At 43.0% G+C, this 23,412-nt stretch overlaps 1 protein-coding gene across 2 annotated transcripts in view; it reads right to left on the reverse strand.

Moving 5' to 3' along the window:
• Positions 1-23,412, reverse strand: part of TRAPPC9 (trafficking protein particle complex subunit 9) — a 353,693-nt gene that overhangs the window by 256,575 nt on the left and 73,706 nt on the right. The gene's annotated exons all lie outside the window — the stretch shown is intronic.

Consider the following 23,412-nt stretch of genomic DNA (forward strand, 5'->3'; position numbering starts at 1 on the left):
CCAGGACCAGGACCAGTTCATGGACCAGTGGTTGGGGGACCCCCCCCCCTTCTAAATGATTGGGCCCACTGAGGCAGAGTGCTCAGTCTGGGAATCCAAAATAAAGCATCTCGTTTAGATGGCTGTCCAGCCTTCTTATGCTGGTCAGTGATTCCACTTGAAGACCGCTCTTTTTGGAACTGGTTTTTAACGTTCGACTGGTTTCCAGGGCTACGCATTTGGTGCCATTTGAGGCACCAAATAGGATTCAGGTCAAGAGGGGTGGGTGGATGGGTGGGGTGTACCTGCCAGAAATACTTCAGAGCAGCTGCATTTTTTTTTTACTAGGCTCACACCTGACATCTTTCAGCATCTTAATATTGGCTTATGAGGGTACCTTTTGCTTGTCTATAGCAGGGGTCTTCAAATTTGGACCTTTTATGACTTGTGGACTTCAACTCCCAGAATTCCTCAGCCAGGCACGCTGGCTGAGGAATTCTGGAAGTTGAAGTCCACAAGTCATGAAGGAGCCATAGTTCCCCCATGCTGGCTGAGGAATTCTGGGAGTTGAAGTCCACAAGTCATGAAGGAGCCATAGTTCCCCCATGCTGGCTGAGGAATTCTGGGAGTTGAAGTCCACAAGTCATGAAGGAGCCATAGTTCCCCCATGCTGGCTGAGGAATTCTGGGAGTTGAAGTCCACAAGTCATAAAAGGGCCAAGTTTGAAGACCCCTGATCTATAGAGAGTCTCAATCATCTAGGTCCTAGTTGTCCCAAAAGTGCTTTTTCCAAAAGGCAACTGGACCCACTTGGTGTTTTTTTTTTCCTTTTCTTTGAAATCATTTCGCTTCTCATCCAAGAAACTTCTTCTTTTGAAGAAACTGAACAATCTTCTTGGTCGAGAAGTGAAACATTTTCAAAGAAAATAACCCAGGAAGTCCAGTTGCCTTTTGGAAAAAAGCACTTCTGGATACCGATGAAGTATACTGACATGTGGACAGTCAATCACATATAATGGTTCTGGCCCAAGTATTGTGAGAATACTCTACCTGACAAGTATCTTTAGAATTTGGTCTTGGGGGAAACACTGGAGTAGGAGGATAAAACATCTGGATTTTTTTAGGTGGGGTTTTGAATCCTGTCCTAATAACGTCACTTGTGGATAACCCATTAGGAAGGTTTTTTTTACCAATGGTTATAATTTTGCCCTGCAACTGCTCTGCCCAGCCCAGTGTGCTTTTTTGGCTTATCTCTGTACCTTTTCTTTTCTGGACTCCAACTGAACATTCCCAAAACGTCTCTCTACTCTGTATTTGTGTGTGCATGTTTGCATTTCATAACTCTGTGAAACAGGATTTGACAAAAATCAGGAAAGGCAAATTTGTAGTTGTTTCTGAACTACAGAAACATGGGCACAATGCCTCCTAAAATCTCAAAGAGCTTAGAGCAACTGTCCATTTTATTAATGTTACTAGATATATAGCACTTTTCTTTTTACAGATCAAAGCAGCCAGACCGGAACATTGACAAATTAATTTTCAGTGCCACTCAAACAGACACACAAAAAACAGCCTTGGAAAAAATGAATACCCAGGTGAGAAAGATATTCAACAGCGTGAAGTCTGAACTACATTCTCTGAGGAAAAGAAGAAAAAAAAGGAACATTAGCCCAAAAGTTGGCAAAGAAAGGACAGTTGGGACATAGCTAGACTTAGCAAAAATCAAGTTATAAGATGAAGAACAGAAGCTTTTTTTTTTCCTGGGGGAGGGAATACATTTTTTTTAATACCTTACAGAAACTTCCTGCAGTGGCATTACCTCTGTGGGCATCTCACTGTTTAAAACATAATGAGCTGTGGTATAAATCAAATCTGGGGGAAAAAAGCTGCTTTTTAACATATCTATTCCTCAAAAAGCTAAACAAGTACGCACAGATTTTCCGTAACTTCTGTAAAGCTTCTGAAAACAAATGATGTGATCTACCAAAATGCCCTTTGCTCACTCGCGTGACTATCTGTCAAATCGTCTAATAAATCCGAGGCTGCTGAGATATACGCAAAACCAAGCAACAAACATCAGAAGGCCTGTTTCCCTTCAAAATGCTTAAAATAGTTCTCTATTTAAAGAAAAGGCTTCACTGAGGTTAATTGCCCTGGAGAGCTTGAACGGTAGCTGTACGCTGACCAAATGTTTAGGGGCACAATTACTCACAATAGTTCTGCCAAGCTGTGAAGCTTTCTTTTAAAACGCAAGGCGTGGAAGCAGCGTTTTACGGACAGCATGTGCACGATGCCACGCGTTTGGCTCAATTATAGGAATGTCCTATCAGGGCCCCGGAGCACCGAAATTGCATCATCTCTTTCTACAGTATAATAACACAGCAGGAGAAGCAATTGGAGAGAAAGAAAACCTACAGGTGGATTCATCAATCATTGTTTCATCAATACAGCATTCCAGTATTTGAGGGGCTGCTGCAAAGGAGAGGGGGGGTCAACTGGTTTTCCAAAGCACCAGAAGGCAGGAGAAAGAGAAACTTCCTAACAGGGGAGAACAATTTAACCAGGAGAACAACTTGACGTTCAGAAGTTTATTTATTTATTTATTTATTTAATTTATTTATTTATTTATGGGATTTATATCCCGCCCTATCTCCCGAAGGACTCAGGGCGGCTAACAACAAAACATATAATAAGTACAGAAATCAAGATAAAAATAAAATTGAAATCATCACTGGAGTTTTTCGAGAAGAGAGTGGACAGGTACAGCACAGGGCAGGGATGTCAAACTCGCAACGTCACAGGACATGTCGTGACGTATCGCAACTTTCCCCCCCCCCCCGTTGCCGGCAATGGGGTGGGCGCGGTTTCAGCACGACGCATCCAGCCCGCCAGCCGGCAGTTTGTCACCCCTGGTATAGGGTCTCCGGCTTAAGCAGGGGGTCAGACTAGAAGGCCTCCAAGGCCCCTTCCAGATCTATTCTGATCTGATTGATTGAAATTAATGCACGGCTGACTCCTCCTCCTGCTTCCTCAGCCAGACTGCGTAGCACTAGAGTCTCATGAAGCGTTGACTTTGGGTCAATAAATCATATTTTCCAGGTGCAGGAGGAATATTTTAAATTCTTGCTGGCTGAAAATAGACTAGCTTATAAAGATTGGAAATGTGAGCAGAATAGTACTACATTTCAAAGAAGAGAAGAAGAGAGATGCTGTACAGCAGTAAGTCCTGGAATCAAATCACCACCGCACATACACAGGTTGGTTGATTCTACTAAGGAGATACAGGAAGTGGAATGCCCAAAATAATATCTTCTTCTTCTTCTTCTTCTTCTTCTTCTTCTTCTTCTTCTTCTTCTTCTTCTTCTTCTTCTTCTTCTTCTTCTTCTTCTTCTTCTTCTTCTTCCTTTTATTCATTAAACATGAAACTCAGTCAACTGAACGCTCAAATTGACTGGCACTAATGGTCGACATGGGTTGCTAGGTATCCTAGGTATCAACCAGCCCTAATAAGCAGGCATATACATAGAATGAAGGCTATTGCTAAGCACATTGGTTTGTGCTTAAATTGTAAGCCGCCCTGAGGGCGGGATATAAATGGGATTAAAATAAAATAAAAATAAAAATAAATAAAATGTAAGATGTTCCGAGTAGCGCAGTTTTTTTGTTGCTTTGCTGGAGTTATTGCAGGAAGCTGCAATTTCTTGATGTATTTTGCAAAGTTTTTGGACATGGTTCCCAGTGCCCCGATGACAATGGATATCCGTGTTATGCGTTTCGTCCATAATCGCCGCAGTTTCGATGGCCAGATTGCGGTATTTCGTAATTTTTTCCAGTTCTTTTTCTTCGACTCTGGCATCTCCTGGTACAGCAATATCAATCAGCTGTACACTTCGGTTCTCTATGAGTGCGATATCTGGCGTGTTGTGTTCCAAATGGCGATCTGTCTGTATTCGGAAGTCCCACAAGAACTTCATCCTGTCATTCTTGACAACTTTTTCCACCCTATGTTCCCGTGACTTTTCGGACACAGGCAAGTCGTATTTTTTACACAATATCCAGTGGATTAGTTTAGCAACTCGGTCATGTCTAGTTTTGTAATCAGTTTGCGCGATTTTGCTGCACTCGCATATTAAATGTGAAACAGTTTCAACTTTCTCGTTCCAAAGTTGGCAATTTGGATTTTCAGTAGATTTTTGTATCTTCACTTTCATGACATTAGTTTGTAGTGCTTGTTCTTGAGCAGCCAGTATTAAGCCTTCCATTTCTTTCTTGATGGTTCCCATCTTAAGCCATACCCATGTCAAGTTGTTATCACATTTTCCTTCAATGTTTTTCAAATGCTGTCCATGCAAAGCTTTGGTTTTCCATCTATTTAATCTGTCATCCAGCTGTTTTTCCTTATATTCTGCCTCTGTTTTTGTTATTTTTATAATGTTCTGTTTTCACAGCCTGCAGCAATTTTTCTGTACTTTGATTTACATAGTCATTCAAACTTCATTTTTCTTCTTCTACAGTTTGGTGGATTTGCAGTAGCCCCCTGCCCCATATTCTTCTTGGCAAGTACAACCTGTCGATGTCACTTCGTGGATGTAGAGCATGGTGCATATTCAAAAGTTAACGTGTTTTCCAGTCTAGGTGTCCCAATTCAGCCAAAGTCCAGTTGATAATTCCAGCTGGGTAGCGTATCACTAGGACTGCCCATGTATTAATGGAATTAATTATATTTCCAGCATTCAGCTTTGATTTTAGTATTTTGCGGACTCTCCTGATGTATTCCTTTTGTGTTGACTCTTTGACTTTTCCATTCAAGATCTTATCTGCTTCCAATATGCCTAGGTATTTGTAACCATCATCCTTTCCTAGTGCTTTGATAATACTTCCATTTCCCAGTTCTATTCCTTCTATTTTTCCCATTTTTCCTCGCTGCATGGATAATATAGCACATTTTCCAAGTCCAAAGTCCATTCTGACGTCACTGCTAAACAGTTGAACTGTGTTGAGTATTCAAGTTCAATGTGGCTTTTCACACAGTTTTAAGTCATCCATGTATAGTAGATGGTTTATCTTGCCATGCTGACTTGAGATGTGGTATCCCAGTTTTGTGTTTCATAATATTATTGTCAATGGAATTATTATTATTATTATTATTATTATTATTATTATTATTATTATTATTATTATTATTATTATTATTATGGCTCAGCGGGTTAGGACGCTAAGCTTGTTGATCAGAAGGTCAGCAGTTTGGCGGGTCGAATCCTGAGTGCCGCGTAGCAGAGTGAACGCCTGTTACTCGTCCCAGCTTCTGCCAACCTAGCAGTTCGAAAGCACATAAAAATGCAAGTAGAAAAATAGGGACCACTACGGTGGGAAGGTAACAGAGTTCCATGCGCCTTTGGCGTCTAGTCATGCCGGCCACATGACCACAGAGACGTCCTCGGACAAGCGCTGGCTCTTCGGATTTGAAACGGAGATGAGCACCGGCCCCTAGAGTTGGAAACGACTAGCATGCATGTGCGGGGAAACCTTTACCTTTATTATTATTATTATTATTATTATTATTATTATTATTATTATTATTATTATTATTATTATTATTATTATTATTATTATTATTATTATTATTATTATTCAGCATTGTAATTAAATTTGCTATAGCTGCTTATTCTGGTAGATTCCCTAAATAACAAATCACATATAAGAAGGCACTGCCCGGGCTCAAACAACCATCACAATAATAATGAATCACAACAAGGTTTCCACCACCCGGGAAGCAAGTGGAATTCTTTCCATCCTCTTGAACTCTACGTGCTATGCCATCGTCTGTTTCAACAACTAAATAGTATTAATTTGGATTTAGTGTGGCAAGCCAGTGTCAATCCAAATGCTTCACCTGCCACTAAATCTTGTAGTAACATGGACAAACATTTGAACCTATTTCAATAGAAGCCCAATCCAAGGTGCTTCCATAGATGCAATGCTGTATATGGGGGGGAGGAGAACTATCAAGAAAATGTTAAGATCAAAGACTAGTGGTAAAACAACGAGCCTAATCATAGCAATCAGAAATTTAAACTATCCCTTGACTTCCTCAAAGTGTTTTTTAAAAAAAATATTTATTTAGCTTCTTATTAATACTGCATTTTAATTCACAAAGACGAGGCACATTGGGATTTTCCATCTAAAGTATTAGAATAACTTGGGTGGTTTCATCAAGAATGAAGCAGGGTTTTCGTCAACTAACAGCCCAAAACACCGTGGGATCGGGCCAACTTTGCAAGCGGCTAAGAACACAATATCCAGCTCTGACTCGATGGCTGAAACCGTATGAAGCCCCACCAGAGGGTAAGACATGTAAGATACAGAAAAATACATATATCCACTCTCTTAGATTAGCTGGAATATCTCCGATTGCAAAATTTTAAAAACGCCACTGAAACAAAACAGGCCCAGCAGTCCCAAAGGGTGCTTTTTCAAAAGAGAACTGGACTTTCTTGGCTTTTTAAAAAAATTTCTTTGGAAAACGTTTCGCTTCCCATCCAGGAAGCTTCTTCGGTGCTTTCCAAACTGGTGAGACGTTAGTTTAACACGTTTCCCCCCCCTATAAATGTTACACATGCAGTGCATTTTCAAACTGAACGGAAGCCGTTCTTATTCTGCACCTTTCGTACGTTAATTCCAGGCAATTCTCAACAGTAAGATAAAAAAGCAGAAATCAAATTATATCCAGTCGAGACTCGGCGGTTAGTACCATGTCTTCTTAAAGAACATAGCCTTTAACAGCCCTTGCCAAATACTTAGCAGGGAGGATGCAACACGCAGCGGAGCAGACAAGAGCATGGAATTGCCATCTCTAAGCTAAAGTTCCCCCTGACCTCTTGTAAGGACAGGAGCCTTCTGATCTACGCCAATGTGTCCTCACCACTTTTCCTGTCTGCATCACATGGGAAAATGTCTGTTAGGGATTTTAAGCCCACCCAAGTGATGTTCCTTTTGTCCTCGGAGGCACAATGCCATTGACTGAAGCTCGCTCGATTCTTTTGCTCCCTCCACATTCTCCTCTGCTCTGAAGCATGTTAAAATGGAAACATTCAATCCCAAGTACCTTGAAGCTAATGCCAACGAAGCCGACACCATTTCACACACACACCCCTTTTTCTTCACGCCGCACAAGCAGTAAATGTATGTAACTCTTATCGTATCTCCACCTCACGCGGCTCATTTTTGAGTTAAAAAGCTTCTGGCGATGCATTCTTTCTTCAACTTTGAAGGAAGTAGCTGGGTATCTGGTAGCCGAGAGGAAAATACGAATTTAGGAACCACGAAAACAGAAGGTGAAGGGGGGAAAAAAACAACAAGATTGCCTTGCCTTGGGTCTTTCTTGTAGAACCTGGGAAGGATAAAGACATTCTGTCAGGCGTTCAAGATTGATTAAATAGCCATCTCTCCCTGCCTGTAACATTATAAAATTCTAGTAACTTCCTGACCTGGTCCATTTTGAAGGGCTGAAAGGAGGGGGAGTTAATAATATATAAAATTATTCCAATTTAAGATGTTGTTGTTGTTGTTAGTTGCGAAGTTGTGTCCGACCCATCGCGACCCTATGGACAATGTTCCTCCAGGCCTTCCTGTCCTCTACCATCTTCTGGAGTCCATTTAGGCTCACGCCTACTGCTTCAGTGACTCCATCCAGCCACCTCATTCTCTGTCGTCCCCTTCTTCTCTTGCCCTCAATCTTTCCCAGCATTAGGCTCTTCTCCAGTGAGTCCTTCCTTCTCATTAGGTGGCCAAAGTATTTGAGTTTTAGCTTCAGGATCTGGCCTTCTAAAGAGCAGTTAGGGTTGATCTCCTCTAGGACTGACCGGTTTGATCGCCTTGCAGTCCAAGGGACTCGCAGGAGTCTTCTCCAGCACCAGAGTTCAAAGGCTTCAATTCTTTGGCGCTCAGCCTTTCTTATGGTCCAGCTTTCACTGCCATACATTGCAACTGGGAAGACCATAGCCTTGACTATACGCACTTTTGTTGACAGGGTGATGTCTCTGCTTTTTAGTGTGCTGTCTAGATTTGCCATGGCTTTCCTCCCAAGGAGCAAACGTCTTTTAATTTCTTGGCTACAGTACCCATCTGCAGTGATCTTGGAGCCCAGGAAAATAAAATCTGTCACTACCTCCATTTCTTCTCCATCTATTTGCCAGGAATTGAGAGGGCCAGATGCCATGATCTTGGTTTTCTTAATGCTTAGTTTCAACCCAAGTTTTGCACTCTCCTTCTTCACTCGCAACAAGAGGCTCTTTAGTTCCTCTTCACTTTCTGCCATTAGAGTGGTATCATCTGCATATCTTAGGTTGTTGATGTTTCTTCCGGCAATCTTAATTCCAACTTTTGATTCATCTAGCCCTGCCTTTCTCATGATGTGCTCTGCATATAAGTTAAATAGGCAAGGCGACAGTATACAGCCTTGCCGTACTCCTTTCCCAATTTTGAACCAATCAGTGGTTCCGTGTCCAGTTCTCACTGTTGCTTCTTAAGATGCTTCCAGTTAAAAACAAGTGTTCCCACAACTTCTTGGCGTTGTTCAGGCCATCCTGGAATGTATTCCAAGCACAGCGCGGCCACTTCTATCTTGAAGCAACTCTTCTGCATCCAGGTTTGAAAACGTTCCCAGATGTTAAACCTGCATTTTGAACATATGGGCTTGTTCTCACATCTTTCTGGAAATCCAGACGACTATTCTTTGCTCCAAACGTGGTGTTCTAACGCCGTGTGACGCATTTAAAATTTAACTTACAAATTCGATGCCGTCAATTTCAGCAAAGCGGTGCTGATTTGCCACCAGCTTGTCAAAGCACTTGGGAAATGAGGGCTGGGCAGCCCAAGGAAATGACAGCCAATCGCCAGCCATCAACGCACCAATCAACCAATTGGAAGGCACTACGTAAATATGAAGCATAGAGTAGCCCAGAGCACATATTCCAGGAGCGAGAACTTCCTTGAGGAGGGGCTCCAGCACGGGTCCAAAAGCTCGGAAGGGTAAATCTCGAGTCCCAGTGACCGACCCAGATTCGATCTTGCAACATGAATGAATGAACCTTTATTTGTCAAAGTACAACCATGTATACATTGAGATTGGCTGAGCCTCCCTTCGTGCCCCCACCCCCCACAACTCACAATGACAACAAACCCACCAGCTTGTTACACCATGTGAGCTAACTGCACAACACACCGGCCTCGCAAGTCAATCATACATGGAGTTATTTCCCGTTCAGGAGCCTGACAGCCCATGGATAGAAGCTGTTCTTCAGCCTGTTGGTACGGCTGGCTATACTCCTGTATCTCCTACCCGATGGTAGGAGAGCAAAGAGGTACCGTCCAGGGTGTGAGTCGTCCCTGAGAATTTTCCTCACTCTTCCAAGGCAGCGGGCCCTGGCGAGGTCATCCAGTGGTGTCAGGGGACAGCCCACAATGTCTTGTGCTGTGCTCACCACCCTCTGTAATACTTTCCTATCCGCGGCTGTCAGGCCAGCATACCAAACCACGATACAGCGTGAGAGGACACTCTCTATAGTAGACCATTTGAAATACATCATCTAGTAGTCCTTGACATACAACCATTCCTTTAGTGATCGTTGGAAGTAACGAAGATGCTGGGGAAAAAGTGACTGATGACCGTTTTTCCCCCTTTACGACCGTCGCAGCATCCCCCGTGGTCACGTGATCGAAATCTGGCTGCTTGGCAACCGACTCATATTTACGACGTTTGCAATGTCAGGGGTCACCTCAGAGAAGCTTCTAACAAGCTACGTCCATGGGGAGGCCGCATTCACCTAACAGCCACGTTACTAACTTCACAACTGCAGTGCTTCACTTAACATGTGTGGCAAAGAAAGGTTGTAAAATGACGCAAAACTCACTTAACAACCGTCGCAGTTCGCGATAGAAATCTGGGGCTCAATTACAGTCGTAAGTCAAGAACTGCCAATATCCTGATTTTTCCATACTACCCTCATCCAAAAGTAAGACCTCCACTTAAAAAAAACAACAACCTGAACTTTACTCAACAACATTGTGAGAAGTTGTATATCAAACTATATTTCATTCTTTATACGGTTTCCATCTTCCCTTAAAACATTAACAGATCCCACAATGGAATGGGAATCAGCGTCTCCACTAGATAATTGAGTCAAGCTGAAACTAAACTAATCAAGGAAAAATGGGGGGAAAATCTTTTACCCAAACTTCCTCACACCTCCAAATAGGTTCCCCAGACCCTGATCCACATATCAAAGGATAAGGTCTGCAAACACAAATAGAGCTAATTAAATTAAGTCTCCCAGCACGTTCACAAGAATAAATATCATAGACATACCTACACACATGCGCGCCCTTCAAGTATCACCCTAGAACAGGGGTCTTCAAACTTGGCCCTTTTATGACTTGTGGACTTCAACTCCCAGAATTCCTCAGCCAGCAAAGCTGGCTGAGGAATTCTGGGAGTTGAAGTCCACAAGTCATAAAAGGGCCAAGTTTGAAGACCCATGCCCTAGAATCAGCAAGTGGACAATTCCACACCAGGACAAGCTCCCCTACAAAAAAAAATCTGTTGTTGTACCCCATTTCTCTCCGGCTGCCCCTAAAGGCAAACTGTTTTGGTTTTAGAAATAAATATTTCTTCTTTCCTCACAGCTCTCTGGATCTCATTTTTATTGATTCCTGCACAGTCCCGGATCGAATTGGAACCCCAAATTATTCTTCTGACAATATTAAATTCAAGTTAAGACTGAGAGTAACAATCCTCTAATTCCTGAAATCGACAGGTTTCATTAAATCCTTACCGCCTGTCCTTCCCTCGTCCTTCTGTCCACCTGTCAAAAGAGGAAACTGCTGACTCACTAAAGTGCTCATTATCCTGTCCAAAACACTGCTGAATGCTCATTACGCTTTTAGGAAATGAAGCATGACGGGTGCAACATCAGCATGTTATTTTAATGCCTTTATCTCTCCTGAAATCTAGAATTGGTCTCTTTCTCCTAGCTAGCACATGGGGGGGGGGGGGGGGAAGAGAGATAATTTAACAGACTTTAATTATTGGAAAACTAGAAAAAGAGTAAGGAGACATTAAAGCCAGGCGGAAATAAACAGTTTGGAACTTGGATAAAGATTGCATCGTAATTTCGGGAAGTAAGCAAAGAAGTCTGCAAAGAAAAAGACATCGAGATAGATAACCTTTATTGTCGTTTTTTTTTACTGTGGGCACAACGGCACACATTAAAAATGAAATTTAGTTGCTTGCTCTCAAAGGGTACACATATATAACACACATTTAAAACATACTATATACAACATATGTAAACACCTACATCCCTACATATACATATGAATATTAACACACTTTGCATCTTGAATACATAACAGGAGGGGGAAGCTTGAGAGTTCACGAGGTTAATGCTGTATGGAATGAAACCGTGGCTGAATCTGGATGTTCTGCTTCGGGTACCACGAAGCCCCCTCTGTTGTGACTCAGGGCCAGCCTGTGGGTCCGACAGCCGGCTCTGATGTATCGGATGACTCTGAGGGGGAGGAGGGAAACGAACCGGCTGATGATGGTTTGGAGGAGGGAAACGAACCGGCTGATGATGGTTTGGAGGCTTTGCAGAGTCCTCAGCCGGGGACCTCTTCTCAGCTGCGTGAGCCCGAGAGTGCGGAGGAAGATGACCCACAGCTGGCCCTGTTCAAGGACGCCCGACGCAGGAGGCAGTCAAGCAGGAACAAACAAAGAAAGGCTGCAGGACCCCTCGGGAGGAGGCACAAGGAGACCACGCCCTGAGCTCTCTATAAAAGGAGTGTTTGGGGAGGGGCTGGTTGCTGAAAGCAACTTTTCCGCTTGAGAAGACAAGCTCTAGTGTTTTTGTTAACTGCGTAATTAAATCTTGGCAGAAGCCTTTTGGCCTTGGACGCTTTCCAGTCTCTTCTTTTCGAATAGGGGTTGCGAGAAGAGGGCTGGTTCAGAACACCCTCCGCCCAGAAGGTAACAAGGAAAACAGGTTGCAAAGAGGAGGTGTAGTGTCCCAGACAATCTTACAGACCCTGTTCAAACAACGCTTCTGTGCTATGTCCTGGATGGGAGGGAGGGAACTGCCAATGATCTTTTCTGCCGTCCTCACCACTCTGCCCTGCCTTCCTGTCTGAAGCAGTGATGCTTCCAAACCCGACTGAGATAATAATAATAATAATAATAATAATAATAATAATAATAATAATAATAATGATGATGATGATGATGATGATGATGATGATGGAAGGGACCTTGGAGGTCATCTAGTCCAACCCCCTGCTCAGGCAGGAAACCCTATACCGTTTCAGACAAATGGCTGTCCAGTCTCTTCTTAAAAACTTCCAGTGTTGGAGCATTCACCGCTTCTGCAGGCAGGTTTTTCCACTGGTTAATTGTTCTAACTGTCAGGAAGTTTCTCCTTAGTTCTAGGTTGCTTCTCTCCTTGACTAGTTTCCATCCATTGCTTCTTGTCCTGCTTTCAGGCGCTTTGGAGAATAGCTTGACTCCCTCTTCTTTGGGGCAGCCCCTGAGATATTGGAACGCTGCTATCATGTCACCCCTCACCCTTCTCTTTGTTAAACTACACATACCCAATTCCAGCAACCGTTCCCTGTATGTTTTAGCCTCCAGTCCCCCAATCATCTTTGTTGCTCTTCTCTGTACCCTTTCTAGAGTCTCGACATCTTTTTTACATCATGGTGACCAAAGATGCTGTATGACAGGACGCTCCCGATCGTCCCTCTGTAGAAAGTGGTCACGACAGGGGAAGGAAGATGTGCTTTTCTCAGGCGACGCAGAAAATGCACGTGCTCTTGTGCCTGCTCCACCTGTGTCTCACTGTTGAGCAACCAAGCCAGCCTACTCATTAGCTTCACACCCAGAAATGTGATGCTGCTAACCATCTCCACAGGTGAATCATTAATACAACAGAGGAGTGTGGCTGTACCTGCCTTTTCTGAAATGGACAATAATTTCTTTACTATCAAATATACATAAAATATACTATAAGGAATGGTTGCTGGAATTGGGTATGTCTAGTCTAAAGAAGAGAAGGACGAGGGGTGACATGACAGCAGTGTTCCAGTATCACAGGGGCTGCCCCAAAGAAGAGGGAGTCAAACTATTCTCCAAAGTGCCTGAAGGCAGGACAAGAAGCAACGGTTGGAAACTAACCAAAGAGAGAAGCAACCTAGAACTAAGGAGAAACTTCCTGACAGTTAAAACAATTAACCGGTGGAAGAACCTGCCTCCAGAAACGGTGAATGCTCCAACACTGGAAGTTTTTAAGAAGAGACTGGACAGCCATTTGTCCGAAATGGTATAGGGTTTCCTGCTTGAGCAGGGGGTTGGACTAGATGACCTCCAAGGTCCCTTCCAACTTCTTCTTCTTCCTTCTCCTCCTCCTCCTCCTCCTCCTCCTCATTATTATTATTATTATTATTATTATTATTATTATTATTATTATTATTATTATTATTATTATTATTATTATTATTATTATTATTATTATTATTATTATTATTATTATTTAAAGACAAGGATAGAGAAAGCTCGAACAGCATTCTTCTGCAGACACGACATAAGTCTAAAATTGAAAATCAGGCTTGTCAGATGTTATATTTCATGCCTAAGGCGGGACTAGACTCTAGAAAGAGGGCAGAGAAGAGCAACAAAGATGATCAGGGGACTGCAGGCTAAAACATATAAGGAACGGTTGCTGGAATTGGGTATGTCTAGTTTAATGAAGAGAAGGGTGAGGGGTGACATGATAGCAGCCTTCCAATATCTCAGGGGCTGCCCCAAAGAAGAGGGAGTCAAGCTATTCTCCAAAGCACCTGAAGGCAGGACGAGAAGCAACGGATGGAAATTAACCAAGGAGAGAAGCAACCTAGAACTAAGGAGAAATTAAGCCTTCCTATCTGAAGCAGTGAGCAAATGAAAATCTCTGTGTGCTTTCAGAAGTGGAAATGTGCTTGAGCCCCGTAAAGCCCCTACTGTTACACTAAGGAAACATCTTTCATCTAGAACTAATAACTGGAGCCCCAGTGCTGTCATTAGGATCTCCCTGATGACTTTTTTCTAAGAGAAATAATATTAACCCTGGTGATCTGGCTAAATTCCAAACGGGTAATTATACTCCTTCTGCTCCATAACTTCAAACATCTAGAGGTCATCAAAACATGCACTTGGCTAAGACTTGAGATGGCTATAACAGAGCAGAAAGAATTACGAGGTTACAAAAATATGCATCAGTAGAAAAGTCGAGTGTTTTAAATGTCAACCAAGCAATTAGATAACACAGGTTTTTTTAAAAAAAGACTTAAGATAAACATGTGGATTTTAATAGGTAGCTCTGTCTCCGTATTATTGCCAAAAAAAAAAACACCAACCCACGATTATTTATTCCAAGATTAAGAGTGCAACTGCAACATTGAGCACCGCAGAGATCGGAATATTGGCTTACAAATTACTACTTTTTTCTACATTAAACCTTTTAACAAAGAAACGTTTTCACACAAAAAATTAGAGCCTGCATTGTGTCGTTTCTTCTTGCAGGGTGGTTTTTTTTTTTCTGTAGGGTTTTTAAATGTTTATTGACGTGTGTGTGTGTGTGTGTGTGTGTGTGTGTAAAACAGTATTAAGTCCCCTCAGATAAAACTTGTAATCCAAAACCCTTTGTGCACACAATCTGGCAATTCACCTGTTTTTCCACACAAAGGGATGAAAATGAAGAGATCAGAGGACACTTGAATATGAACACAATATGCTGTTGCTACTACACAAAAGAATACAGGTAATCCTCAACGTACGGCCACAATTGAGCTCAACTTTTCTGTTGCTAAGTGAAACAGATGTTAAGTGAATTTGGCCCCCATTTTACCACCTTTCATGCCACCGTTGTTAAGTGAATCACTGCATAGTTATGTTAGGATCACGGCTGTTAAGTGAATCTGGCTTCCCCACTGGGTTTGCTTGTCAGAAGGGCGCAAAAGGCAATCACATGTTCCTGGACATGCAACCATCATAATATGAGTCAGTTGCCAATTTGGAATTTTGATCACATGGCCGTGGGGATGCTGCGACTGTCGTAAGTGTGAAAAATGGTCATAAGTGGCCTTTTTTCAGTTTTGTTGTAACTTTGAACAGTCACGAAATGAACTGTTGTAAGCTGAAGACTACCTGAGCTAACATGTCTGTCCATTTTGCAATAAGTGCAAGAGCCAAACATGCCAGAAAAGCACCTAGGATTGAATCCGTAGCTCGGTACTCGGCTGCTTAGGCCTTCTGGAAAGGCCTGACTGCAAAATGCAGGCCCGAATGCAGCTGCAGAACTTCGGCCACTGAAGAAGTGGACTGGCTGGGTGAGGCTGTTGGTGCCTCTTTTGCGGGCAAAAAAAAAATAAGACCCGGTCTTATTTTCAGGGAAACACTGTATCATAAAAATGGTAATAAAACTAAGTCAAGTCACAGGCTGATCCTCCTAATAACTGAAAGAACCTATGTCCAAAATTCCAGGCTCAATTGTGGTTGTCTATCAAGGACTATCTACATTTTCAAATTTCAGAACCTTATGTAAGCCAATTTTCAGTGTTCACATCAACCAAGCCTCTTTTTACAGAAGATGCCTCCATGTCAATCCACTCCTTTCTAACACTGATGATGTTCCCTAGGTGGGTAATAAAATGTTTGCAAGAAAATAACCAAGCTCAGAGAACACCAAGGACCCCTCATTTCAATGCTGGGCTACAAATATTCTCTTTTATTGCAAGCTATATATAATATATGTGAGACATTCCAACATGGATAATTCAGTATCAAGCACTCTCCCCTCCATTCAGAATCACCAAGCTTTATCCCACTTGACTACTATATGAACTCAGGCTAATAATGAGTTCTTCTCCATTTTTCATCCAGTAACTAAGGTATGCTGACATTTAAAACAGCCTCTTTAATTTCTCTCTATGCCTTGATCTGAAAGCAACCTTCTTTTTTGTATGTTCCAAAAGCAAACATAGACAGACGACCCAAAAATTGGAACAGAACGAAGAGAGAAAAAGAAAAGAAACATGAATAAGGTCAAGTCAGCGAACATTTTTATAATATAAACATGAAGGCTACATTCGGTTCAGAGTAGTCGTGCAACTTCACTTTATTGCCACAGTAGGAATTGCTTCATTTGGTAAAGTTGGCTTTTTGCAGGAGATGACCAGGCTAAGCCCGAGGGAGGAGGAGTCAAACACATTATCGGTCATGAGTCCCTGAGCATCCACAAGAGATCTAAGCCCAGCCCACCTTGAATTCCACTGACTCATACCTGCCGCCAATTTGCTTCGGCTGTTAATAGTTCAGATTCTTATAGGGAGCTTAAGCTTGCGATAAATTTTTTTACCCATTTGAACTGCCTGGATCTTCTGATTTCCCCGGCCCTTGACACTTTTCCTATTAATGCAATTGACACAATCGAAGAGTTTCATCAAAGGTATTTCTTGTGTGTGCAAAAACTACGGCAGCCCTTACTTTGTCAGTTTTTATTTCCAATTTGTGAGCAGTGAAACAGTAGAATGACCTTGTAATTAGCCAAAAGGTAAAGGAAAATAGACCTGCATTTAAGATGATCCTGCCCTGAATTAATGCTTATTGATTTTAACTGCCTATATAATAAGGTATCTCATTTGCCGAATTCATGAATCCACTAGTGCACCTACAGTACATACAAAACATTGTCTCATAGATAACATTTATTTCGCTTGCACACATATGCATGCATGCTTATGTTCACAAAGAAAAAAGCAACTGAGGAAATCTGGGAGTTAGTAAAGTCAGTGAGATAAATTGTTCTTACTCCCAAATGCTTAGGATTTGCTTCCTTCATCTCTTGGTCTTGAGGGCTGCTAACAGATTTTTCTGGGGACTACGTAATTTTTGTGTCAAAGTGGAAAAGGGAATTTTATATATACCAGGAGACAAGCCATGTAGGCTTCATAGGTTAAAATAAACATTTTGAATTGGACTCAGAAACGTATTGGCAACCAAAGCAGAGTCTACATTTGAGGCATTATGCGTGTGGTGGTTCTCATTTGCTAACAACATCAAATCAAAACTAACTTCATTTGAGCCACTGTCTATTCCAGGGGTCAGCAACCTCAAACAGTGAAAGAGCCACTCGGAACCGGTTCCCTCACAAAAGGAAAAACTGGGAGCCGCAAAAAATATGTGCGCATGCGCAGAACAGGGTTTGACTGAAGAGTGGAGCCAAGGCGAGATATGCACCTACCCTGCATATTCGAATTGATTGGTTGAACTTTTTTAGCCCACTTTTTTTTTTTGGACTGCACATGGCAGAGGACCGGGAGCCGCAGGAGACGGCTGAAAGAGCCGCATGCGGCTCCGAAGCCGCGGGTTGCAGACCTGTGGTCTATTCACTGCAGGATGAGGGCCTCTTCTGCATGTTTACAACCTATATATTAAATAAGTACTAAATAAATTCTAACTAACTACATATTCAAAACTAACGTAGGCCTAGAGACTAAAACATCTGAAGAACGGTTGCAGGAATTGGGTATGGCTGGTCTCATAATAATAATAATAATAAAGTTGGAAGGGACCTTGGAGGTCTGGTGGCCCCCAGGGGGAGGTCCTTCTCTGTGGGCGCCCCGGATTTATGGAATCATTTGCCGGTTGAGCTCCGGATGGCGCCCAACCTTCGCTCCTTCCGACGCGATCTGAAGACTTATTTGTTCGAACAAGCCGGCCTGGCCTGATGGGGGATGGGTTTGGATTTTATTGTTATTTTAAATGTATTTTAATCTACTGTTTTAACTTGGGCATCTTGTTTAATTCTTTTTTAGTTTTTGTATTCCTGTACTTTTATATGTTTGCCCTGTTCACCGCCCTGAGTCCTTCGGGAGAAGGGCGGTATATAAATAAAATAATAATAATAATAATAATAATAATAATAATAATAATAATAATAATAATAACAACAACAACAACAATAATAATAATAACAACAACAACAACAATAACAACAACAACAATAACAATAATAACAATAATAACAATAATAACAATTATTATTATTTATTATTATTATTATTATTATTATTATTATTATTATTATTATTATTATTATTATTATTAATTATTATTATTATTATGTCCAACCCCCTGCTCAGGCAGGAAACCCTATACCATTTCAGATAAATGGCTGTCCAGTATCATCTTAAAAACCTCCAGTGTTGGAGCATTCACAGCTTCTGGAGGCAGGTTGTTCCACTGGTTGATTGTTCTAACTGTCGGGAAGTTTCTCCTTAGTTCTAGGTTGCTTCTCTCCTTGATTAGTTTCTAGAGAAAAGAAGGACCAGGGGGGACATGATAGCAGTCTTCCAGTATTTGAGAGGCTCCCACAAAAAAGAGACAGGGGTAAAGCCACCTGTCTGAAAGGGTATAGGATCGCCTGCTTGAGCAGGCGGTTGGACTAGATGACCTCCAATCAGCTTTATTCTAATTGATTGATCAATTGAAAAAAAGAAAAGAAAAGAAGGTTAAAAAAGATGTTTGAAGACCTTCTAGCCTGAGCAGGGGGTTGTTCTGTACCAGCCTGCTACCGGCCCTGAAGAAAAGGCAGGGACAACCCCTTTACAACCGGCAAGAGGCTGGAATTACGCCTGCCAAATTTATAGCTACAAAAACAAAGACACGAACCAAGAAACAGGAGCTTTAAGAAACATGAACTATCCAAGCGGTTGCCTTCAGCAAACCAGCCCTCCCACACATTCCCCTTATATAGAGTTCAGGGCGTGGCTTCTCTCTGCCTCCTTCCGAGAAGCCCCATTGCCTTCCTCTGTTTACTCCTAATTGACTGCCTCCTGCGTCGGGCGTCCTTGAACAGGGCCAGCTGTGGGTCATCTTCATCCACGCTGTCAGGCTCACACAGCTGGGTCTCCGTGGTGACCAAGTGGGAGGAGCCTGGCTGAGGGCTCTCATCAGCAAGATCTTCAACCCCCTCAGCAAGCTCTTCAACACCCCCCTCCTCCTCTGAGTCGTCCGACCCAACTGCCGAACCCACAGGCTGACCCTGAATCACAACAGGGGTTGGACTAGAAGACCTCCAAGGTCCCTTCTGGCTCTATTCTGGTTGAGCTCAATGCATCCAATTTGCAACTCTTTCCCAGGTGTATGTAAGTAGTACAACTGATTCTTCCTTTGTCAAGCTATTTTCCGGTTCAAAACTGGTTCGAGTCTCACCCCAGCTACCCAGGCTCCACACAGCGACCACCACAATGCTGAGCAAAGTTCAAATGCATATCTAAATTCATATCTAAATACATACACGCCCAGCTCATCTGGGGAATCAATAAAGAGATACGCTGTATTTGCTCGGTGAGCGCAATGCTATGGCAACTGCCTGCCCAAGCTGACTTTCTGAAATATCTGTTTCCTAGCAACGGTGGGACTTCACACACACACACACACACACACACACACACACACGCACACACACACACGCACAGGCAAATTGGCAAACAAATAAAAATTCTACCTCCGGAAAAAGAAAAAAAAAAGAAGGAAAAAAGTCTACGACGCCGTAACCATAAATAACTCAAAAGCATTCTACTTTTGCTTTTAGGTTTTACCCCGCCGTGAGAAACTCTTTGAAGAGCCAGACAGCTTTAACTTGGCTGACGGACTCCCGCCTTCAATCGCTAAGTGGGTAACTTGCTCCTAAAGTTACCCTTGAAAAAAAAAAAAGAAAGAAAGAAAAGAAAAGAAAAAAAGTACATTAATATGGGCACTTTACGTTTCAGGAAAGTAGCATATAAGGGAGGTGGGAGCGGTGTCTTTCAACGAAGGGAGCCGGCGTCACGCTGGCAGGGTCTCCGGGAATAGAATTATCATCTCCAAGGGAGTTTATGCGGCGTGTGGCAACTGACAGAAGGGATATAAATAGCCTGCTATTAGCAATCTCAGCTGAATCTTTAAACAGCAGCCGGGATCGACAGCGGCAGTCTAAAAATAGCCCGACAAGGCTGCGTTTGTGCACTTGGCCTCAGAAGCACTCTCGCGTGCCTACCCGGGGTGAATTTCAAATTTCTCCCTTCACCTCGTTCAAAAAGGAACGTCGACGCCGCAGGGCGAGACAAGGCCGGGCGACCAGTCTCTGGCCTCTCCCCGCCGAGACTCCCTTTCGCGGCGGCAAGCGGGGCAGACGCGATAGGGAGGGGGAAAAAAAGGCAAAGCGGCGGGCGAGAAATCTTGGCCTATTCAACGGGGTCGGAGCCAAACTGGGCGGCTTGCGACGTCACGAAAGCGGGAAGGTTCAAAGGTTAAAAAGGGGAAAGCGTTCAAAAGAAGAGGGTTAAAAATGAACAAGAACTGGCCCCAAAGTAGGAACCAATACGTAAGACAGGAGGCGGAGGTGGAATCGTCTTCTCGTGCTATTGAGCACCTTCGGCAAGGGGCGCCGGCATTGCGGCCGCCGTCCAATCGGCCGAGTCAGGCTTCGAGGCTTTTGGGGAAGGCCAAAAGGGTGGTTCTCAGCTTGAGGAGCAGGGTAGCCATAGCAATAGCACATATGCTTCATGGTGCTTTACAAGCCTTCTCTGAAGTGGTTTACAGAGTCAGCCTATTGCCCCCAACAATCTGGGTCCTCATTTTAACATCCTGGGAAGGGTGGAAGGCTGAGTCAAACTTGGGCCAGTGAGAATCGAACTGCTGGCAGTCAGCAGAATTAGCCTGCAAAACTGTGTTCTAATCACTGCATCACCAAGTGGAGTGGAGTGGAGTGGAGTGGAAAGGAGTGGAGTGGAATGGAATACAGTAGAGTAGAGTAGAGTAGAGTAGAGTAGAGTAGAGTAGAGTAGAGTAGAGTAGAATAGAATAGAATATAGTGGAGTAGAGTAGAGTAGAGTAGAGTAGAGTAGAGTAGAGTAGAAAAGAAAAGAAAATAGTGGAGTAGAGTAGAATAGAATAGAATAGAATAGAATAGAATAGAATAGAATAGAATAGAATAGAATAGAATAGAATAGAATAGAATAGAATAGAATAGAATAGAATAGAATAGAATAGAATAGAATAGAATATGGAGTGGGGTGTGGTGGGGTGGGGTGGGGTGGGGTAGAATAGAACAGAACAGGACAGGACAGGACAGGACAGAACAGAATAGAAAAGAATATGTGACATAACAACAGAAGGTTGAACTTCAGGTGTTAAACTATGAAGACCCCTTGCATCAGAACTGCCCTGATGCTTCCAGCTTGCCTACAGTTTTGAGGGGGGAGCGAAGGGCTAAGGTTTGGAATTCACAGGGGGTTTCTATCAGTGTGTGAGGTCACTGAAGAGGGAGGGAGGGAGGGAGGGATTGAGGGAAGAAAGAAAGAAAGAAAGAAAGAAAGAAAGAAAGAAAGAAAGAAAGAAAGAAAGAAAGAAAGAAAGAAAGAAAGAAAGAAAGAAAGAAAGGAAAGAAAGGAAAGAAAGAAAGAAAGAAAGAGGAAGGAAGGAAGGAAGGAAGGAAGGAAGGAAGGAAGGAAGGAAGGAAGGAAGGAAGGAAGGAAGGAAGGAAGGAAGGAAGGAAGGAAGGAAGGAAGGATCCTCTTCCCCAAGATTGCTTTCCTATGGCAAGTTTCATATATTCATGCTCCATCTGTCTTCTACTCTTGACCTGTCACGGAAATTCCAACATAAAAAACCATTTCCAATGATGGTTTTTGGCTATTCCTGCAGCAGCAGTATAAATTAAAATAAGAATGGAATATCTTTTATTGAGATATACCAGATATTTCCAAATTTTAACTGCTCTACAAATATATTCATTTATGACTGGGTTAGCTGTAAAAGATGTTAAAGAAAATGAATATATACTCAAACTAATTTGTAGGTCAGGCTGACATAAGTAATTTCTATAAAAAGTTCCTATGTTAAATTGTGTGAATTTGGAGACAGATGTCGGAGACATGCCAAATAGCTAATACTTAACTAATAAAGTATAAATGCCTCGCTAGAGTATTACAAGGGCTCCTTTCCCAGCTTTATGGGAGAACCAACCTTTGCTTGGACAATTTAATATGTTATTTCATTTACGACCTAAAGAACGTACACAAGTTCTTCTAAAGAAGCTTGATATTCAGATGCAAAGATCAAGCCACATTCAAAAATGCCAGGGAATTCCTGAAGTTTGGCATTCAAACAAATCGGCTATAGATATAAATCACATTTACACGCTGCAAAAAAGACAATAACAATCAAAGGAAGGGAGGAAAAAGAGTATAATACATTCCCTCCAATACTCAGATGAACAGGGATCAATACTCAGATTATGGTTGTATAAATTGGAAAACATAAATAAATATAAACAAGCAGCAAACCCCACACCCACTAGCACTGATGATGTTACCTAGTAGTTGAATAATGAGTTATCTGGAAGCAAATAACCACCATCAGAGAGTACCAAGAACTTCACAGTTCAACCGAGCTAAATGGTTTTTTTTCTATTGCACACAAATTGCACTGTAGCAGAAAGCATTTAAGACAGGCCTTGGCATTTTATGGCCTGTGGGCCATATTTGGCCCTCCGTCTGTCTCTTTCCGGCCTGCAGTGTTGGCAGTGGGGGTGTTGTGATTCAGGGTCAGCCTGTGGGTTCGGCAGTTGGGTCGGACGACTCAGAGGAGGAGGAGGGGGGTGTTGGAGAGCTTGCTGAGAATAATATTGAGGCTCCACAGAGCCCTCAGCCAGGCCCCTCCCATCTGGTTACGACGCAGACCCAGCTGTGTGAGCCTGACAGCGTGGATGAAGATGACCCACAGCTGGCCCTGTTCAAGGACGCCCGACGCAGGAGGCAGTCAATCCGGAGTAAACAGAGGAAGGCAATGGGGCACCTCGGAAGGAGGCAGAGAGAAGCCACGCCCTGAACTGTATAAAAGGGGAATGCGTGGGAGGGCTGGTTTGCTGAAGGCAACCGGTTGAATAGCTCCTGTTTCATGGTTTGTGTCTTGTTTGTTTTTGTATCCATAAATTTGGCAGGCTTAGTTCCAGCCTCTTGCCTTCTTGTAAAAGGGGTTGTCCCTGCCTTTTCTGCAGGGCCTGTAGCAGGCTGGTACAGAACAGGGGGATAAGGGGCAGCGGTGGGAGGGCAGGGGGCAGGGCAGGGGATGAGGGGCAGTGGTGGGATTCCGCCGGTTTACACTGGTTTGGTAGAACCGGTAGCTTGAGTTTGGAGAGCTGGCTGAACCCATGCTGCTTCCAGAAGTCCGTTCTTGGCCTCGGAGGCCTGGAGGAGGTCTCCGAGGCCTAGAACGGCCCACCAGAAGTGCATGGATGTCACTTCCGGAAGTCCGGTCTAGGCCTAGTGGAGACCTCCCAGGCCTAGAACGGCCCACCGGAAG

Source organism: Vipera berus, assembly GCF_964194415.1.
Source record: "Vipera berus genome assembly, chromosome: 3".
NCBI classification, from domain to species: Eukaryota; Metazoa; Chordata; class Lepidosauria; order Squamata; family Viperidae; genus Vipera; species Vipera berus.